Source organism: Arachis ipaensis, chromosome B03 (genome assembly GCF_000816755.2).
Source record: "Arachis ipaensis cultivar K30076 chromosome B03, Araip1.1, whole genome shotgun sequence".
In the NCBI taxonomy this organism is placed as follows: Eukaryota; Viridiplantae; Streptophyta; class Magnoliopsida; order Fabales; family Fabaceae; genus Arachis; species Arachis ipaensis.
Genome location: NC_029787.2, coordinates 21,546,775 through 21,553,836, shown reverse-complemented (window position 1 = coordinate 21,553,836; position 7,062 = coordinate 21,546,775). Strand labels below are relative to the sequence as shown.

Genomic DNA, 7,062 nt, shown 5'->3' with positions numbered 1-7,062 from the left:
ATTAATTCTTTTGTTATTTATTTAAAGTAAAAATTTTTATTAAACAAATAATCTATTATCTTGATTATTTTCATGATAGTTTATTGTTGGTTTAATTACTCTGTCAGTCCTTATAGTTTCATCGAATTTTCAATTAGGTCCCTATACTTTTTTTTCTTTTCAAGTAGGTCCTTATACCATATCAGATTTTGTAACTAAGTCCCTAACGTGACAAAAACGTTGAAATTAACAGAATATTTTGTTAAACTATATAGAATATTCAGTCAAGTGTTAGGCATATTCGTTTTGCTTAACAGAATATTCCGTTAATTCTAACATTTTTATCATGGTATGGACTTAATTATAAAATCTGATATGGTATAGGGACACAATCGAAAAAAAAAGTATAGGGATCTAATTGAAAATTCAATGAAACTATAGAGACTAACAGAGTAATTAAACCTTTATTGTTACATATTTATTAGGTAATTAGCTATTAATATCTTAAAAAAGGAATAATATAAACGAGTTCCTAATTAGTCAACAAGGTTAAATGCAATTAAAAACATATTTAATGTGGCCCTTGCTTATATTTATCTTCCAAACAAAAATTGGTGACCTGCTTTGAAGTTTGAACTTTGAACATAGACTCAATATCCATCGTTCTTTGTTAGAGCAAAAACATAGTGGATGAAGTCATCACTCTCACTCATTTACTCATACCATAGCACCACTCATTCTAGAGAGAGAAAGTGCTTTCTTTTGATTGAGCATAGGCATAGCTAATAAAAGCATATAAGGTTGTTTTATGCTTCATCATCAAATTCTCTTTTTCTATTTTTCTTTTCTCTCTTTATTTTAATTTTTTTTAATACAAGTTTTTGAACTTTTTTAGAATCTTCCTTGAGAAAAGAGAATGAAATAGCATCCTTCCCTACTCCTAGGATAAATGGCCTTTTTTCAAAGAATAAATTCCTTTTCTTAAGCTTAAGCCTATGTACTTTTTTTTCAGTAGAATCTGCTTTCCTAGATTCATCGTCTAACCTTCTTTCAAAGCTCACTTGAAACTCTATACCTATTGTTTGATAGGGTCAAGAGTCCTCCTCCTTCAGTAGCTCTATTATTTAGTTAGAATATGCTTACTAAATCCCACTTTTGATGAGCAGAAGTCACACTCAATTTGATTAGTATTTTACTACTAGGTGATATCTATGAATATTCTCATATTTGTGCAAACTCCAGTCGAAGACAGAATATTCACACATATTGTTTATGCTCCTGATACTGATACTGATACCATACTTAAACCACATCTTAATCCCAATTCTAAGTTCCTACCACTTGAGGTATATTTTTTATTCATTAATTTGTTTCAATTTTTAATTTTTTAATTTGATGGCTAAATTTTCTTTTCATTGTTGTCATTACTATCTAGTATTTTTTTCTCTTTGTTGAACGTTGCTTTTTTTTGCTTAGATTTTATTTGTGAAAAGTGTTATTTTTTACGGTGGTTAACTATTACTAACAGTGTGTGAGTTTTGTATGTTTGGTTTAATTGAGTCAAAGTAAAATATTCAATTAGACTCCAAAATTGTAGTTTTTTGTGATTTGTGTTTATGGTATGTGTTGCAATAGAAAAAGTATCTGTATATCCCCATAGAGAAAAAAAATTCTAACTTTGATTTTATATAGAATAAAATTAAAAATTTTATTTATTTAGTTTGTGACTATTCATGAATTTTTTGGTTTGCAGTTAGAAGATGATGAAGTACTAGTTGGTGGGTGGTAGTCCTAATTATTATTTTATTAAAAGGGCAATTTTATATATAAACTTTGTTACTGCAACATGGGTTGTATATGTTCAAAGAGTTCGAACATAGAAGACTGTAGAGAATGGATCACAAACAAATTATCATGTTGCACTAGGGCATCAGATCAAAATATTTTACAGTTGAATTCCTCGAAGATGGTTGAGGGTATTCAAGTTAAAGATAAGTCACTTGATAATTATGATGTGAAAGTTTCATCAATTGATAAGAAAGACAATGGTTCAGTTCAGCCATATCATGATCAAACTGGGAAGAAGAAGATAGAGAAACCTGAATTGACTATTATTGACCATCCTGCTATTGGAAGGATTCCAAAGGCTTTCTTCTGTTGCTGGTGAAGCTATCAAGGGATGGATACCAAGGAGCGCAAATACTTTTGAAAGGTTACATAAAGTAAGATGCTAATTACTTTTTTTCGTTGTCTATCTATGTTTGTATTATGATTCAACTATTAAGTAATTTTTAATGTTATTCTGTGAATGTGCTTGCGAGGCTTTTTTTAAACTCTACCATGATAAAGAGACCCTTCTTTTTCTGTTGTGGTTAAAATGTTATTCATTGGTTTTGTAAATTGTGTACTTTGAATCTTACGAAACAAATTGTACACTGATACTTTTATCATTGATGATATTAGTCTATGGCACTGAATGAATCTTTTGATGACATTCTATTACGTAGATTGGGCAAGGAACTTATAGTACTGTTTATAAGGCACGTGATGTGACTAATCAAAAGATTGTTGCGTTAAAAAAGGTACATTTTGACAGTCTTAACCCTGAGAGCATCAAGTTTATGGCAAGAGAAATCCTTATTCTTCGTAGGCTCAACCATCCAAACATAATAAAGTTGGATAGCTTGATAACATCAGAGACATCCCACAACTTGTACCTTGTTTTTGAGTATATGGAACATGATCTTAAAGGACTTGCATCAAATCCTGCCATTAAATTCTCTGAACCACAGGTAGTCATGTTTCTTTTCATTCTATGTCTTCTATTTTACTTAGAATTGAGATCATTATGCATACGTGTATTGAATAAGATAAGAAGCAACATAGGAAGCATTATCCCTTTTCAAAGCTTCGATTATTGACTATCTTTCTACATCATTTTTTATAGAAAAACTTCTAACAATACCTTTTTGTGTCAGCTAAAATGCTACATGCAACAACTTCTTAGTGGATTGGATCATTGTCATAGTCATGGTGTCATCCATCGTGATATAAAGGGATCAAATATTCTCATTGACAACAATAATGTCTTAAAGATTGCAGATTTTGGTTTGGCAAGTTTTTTTGACCCCCATCATAGTATTCCATTGACAAGACGTGTTGTAACTCTTTGGTATAGACCACCAGAACTTTTACTCGGAGCAAACCATTATGGGGTTGCTGTAGATTTATGGAGCACTGGTTGCATATTAGGAGAACTATATAGTGGCAGACCTATATTGCCAGGAAAAACCGAGGTGTGATGTTCTGGTGTCCATCATTTAGTTATTACGAATGCTCTATTAGCCATTTATCTTTGTTAATAGTTAATATGATATCTTTATATTTTGTGGTATGCCTACCAATTTCAAAAACTAAGATCTATCAAAATTGCATATACATACAGTTTTAACATGACCAATAGAACTACCAAGAAAAGGCGTTTTCCCAATGTTGTTACATTATGAAATTGATCTTATTTAATTAAAATGAATTATTTTAGCCATCTTTGAAACATTAATGAACTCTACTTCCTATGTACAACTCTAGTTTTTAATTCATATTTACTATTGTTGACTGTGAGTTCAAATTTTAATGCACAATGTTATTGATGGTATATAAGAGGTAACTGAAGGTTACTTCTTCCTTATAGGTTGAGCAGATACATCGGATTTTTAAACTTTGTGGTTCCCCATCTGATGATTATTGGATGAAATTGCGGTTGCCACTTTCAACAGTATTTAAGTCTCCACACCATTATAGGAGATGTATTGCAGACACATTCAAGGATTATCCACATGCTGCTGTGAAGCTTATAGAGACTTTATTATCTATTGATCCAACACACCGAGGGACAGCTGCCGCTGCTCTCAAAAGTGAGGTATGAAGTTTTCTTTTTTTAGCAAGTAATTTATCTAATCTAATTCAGCTAGCTTCATCATTCTCTTATCTAATCTAAGTGATATTTTGAGGTCATTTACTTACTGTTTATAACATGCATGATAAAAAGTTCATGATGTTTCCTACTATCATATTGTTCATATCACAAAACTCTACTATAACTGATAAGCCAATAGATTTTGTGAAAATTTATTCAATGACTCAATGCTATTGTGTTGTTTGATAAATAATTTAACTTGAATTTCTCCAATGTACATGGAAAAACTGATGTTTTTTATGCTCACTTAACTCATAAATGTTTTTTTTTTAGAATTTTCAACAATTGTGCAAGAACATTTGCCATAACATAAAGGAATTTTTTTATAATGAAAATATCCAAATTACATTCATTTGATGAGATATTTGACAGATGTCCAGAGATATCTTCATAATTCTACATGCAGTTTCTGCCGTAATTTCTTGTTAAACAATAAATACAATGGAAATTAGTTAATGAAAAAAAATTCAATTGAATTTTAACTTTAGTGTTCTTTATATGTGTTTTATGTCATCCCATCTGTTATAGATCATGCATGCTACATCTAGAGGAGTAATGATAACTTTGTTCTTTCACCCCTTAAACAATGTATTATTCTCAAATTTTTAAGATATATTTTATTTTTTATAATTCCTCATGTGCTTAAATAGCATCTTTTTGCTATGGCATACAAGAAGTGATACCCACAGTGGCCAGTATGTACTTACCGAGGCTTAATTTGTAATCTACAAATAAATTATTACAAATAAATATAACCTCTGTGTGTGTGTGGAATAAATGAAGAAATAATAATTGTTACTCACACTCTTGAGTTATATGTAATATTGTTTGAACTTTTTTGTATTAGAGGGGTGTGATTTTCTATTTTAAAATTTTTTTTATTTATTCACAGTTCTTTACATTAGAACCTCTGCCTTGTGATCCATCAAGCTTACCAAAATATCCTCCCAGCAAAGAAATCGACGCCAAATTGCGAGATGAAGCAAACAGAAGGTACTTGAATAGTTGATTTTTTTAAAATTGAGACAAAAATAGTTAATTTTTGTTATCCTTTTATTTTATTACTAGTTTGTATTATTAGTTATCTTTCACCCCCTAATAAAGTCCTTGGATTATAATTGTTGTTAGTAGTCATTTTTTTATTCCAGCACTATGTATATTTTTTTTTACATTTTATAATACATGATAGATTTTTTCATTTGCTTTCCCTATAACCACTAGTATGGAATTTCATGTCTTAATATATTATTGGTTAACTAAGTTGATCTCTTATTTATTATTTAATTTGAATGTTAAACTCTACTATGAACAAAAGAATCATTGATAGAGTTTTGCATGTACTTGTAGTAAATATGATAATCCCTCCTTCTTCCAAGTCTTGCATGCTCACTCATACGAAAGTTTAAACTTTATAGTTATTTAATTTTTGAATTAATCTCATGAATAGACTATCTTCAATGCTTAAACTATTAGGAGAAGATCAATCAATGACTTTGGTGGCTTCTTGAAGATATTATTTTATATCATAGCTAGTTAACCTAAACAATATTGCAAATGCAACAAAAATTGTATGCTTCTAATAATTCAATTGCTATTTTTTGTCATACTTTTTAAGTCACTCGATCAATTCATTTTTAAAAAGGTGTTCCTTGTTCCATAAGTCTATTGTTGATAAGATAACTAATACATATCCATTTTTTAATATCCTTTCAGGCAGTGTTATGCTGGAGATAGGGAGAAAAAAATTGACTCAAGAATTAGACAAGTATCAAAGGCATATGTCACGTCAAAAGACAATATTGGTTCAAAAACATCAATACAGGTAATTCAAAAAAAAGATTCAATTTTTATTGTAACAATTTTTATTGGATACCTCTTGAATCATGAAAATATCGTATAGTATAGTAATTAAGAAATTAGGGAAAGGAAGAAGTTATAATTCTTTGGACTTTGTATTGATTCAGTTAACAAATTTGTAGATAGGAAATGAATCATTGTGAAATATAAAGAAATTTATTTGTTTGAAATTTAGTTATTTACCTGATATTATTATTAAAGTCAACAAAAATATTTAACTAATGCTTTTTTTGCTAAGTTATTTGTAACACATGCTAATTGTGTTATGGTTGCAGTTGACTTTTTAGTCATGTGGCACATATTCTTATTTAATTTTGAGATGTAGAAAAGAAATAATGTATGAGCACAGAAAAGGATGTAGATTTGTATGACTATTATTGGTTGCTTATTTCGTATATAACATTTTATTAACCCATTAATATGCTTTGCAATAATAATCTTTTTTTTTACCCTACATTTGTGGTTATTTTTCATTATCTTCTTTTTATCTCTCTTTTTATCCCTCAGTTGGTTATATTGTTTGATGCAGCAAGTACAACGATATTCATTTACAAAGAATCGAAGTGAAGTCTCCAACTCTCATAGAGAATATGTGTCCAAACAACTAATTTACCTACCTAAACATTCAGAAGATGCTAAAGAAACCGAAAACAATCACTCTGGGCATATCCATAGGAGGCCTTTGCATATAGGTCCATTGGTTCATGTTAGTTCTGGTTGGGCAACAAGTGGAAATAAAATTGATGATGAGCCTCTTATTTCGCACAGAATAGATCATATGAAACTATCTAGGTTAATAGCATCTAAGACTCAAGTCTAAAGATTGGAAAGAAAAATTAGTTCCCTCACAATAATTTATTGCAGATCTCAACTGAATATAAAATAGAAAGGGCCTACTAAAAAGTCAAACATTAGTTAATTTCTTTTTCTAGTTGTTATTTCTTTCCCTTCTTCATTTCTTGTCTTTTCTCTATGTTATTAATTCTAAGTATTTGGAAGTGACTATTTAAAGGGTCTCATTTTATAATTTTGTAACCAATGAATAAGTACTAGTTAGGCATAAACACATATGATATGGTATGTCAAACCACTCCTAATTCACAAAGTTATAGAAAATTTTGACAAATTAGGAAAACAAACAAATCAATTTAGAATTATTGATGAATGATATGTTGAACCATAGCAAAATCACAAAGTTATGTAAAATGGAGTAAATAGCCATTTTAGCCCCCGAAAAATTCTGGTTTTGT

At 29.7% G+C, this 7,062-nt stretch overlaps 1 pseudogene; it reads left to right on the top strand.

The window, feature by feature from the left end:
- LOC107629865 lies at positions 146-6,842 on the top strand (annotated as a pseudogene).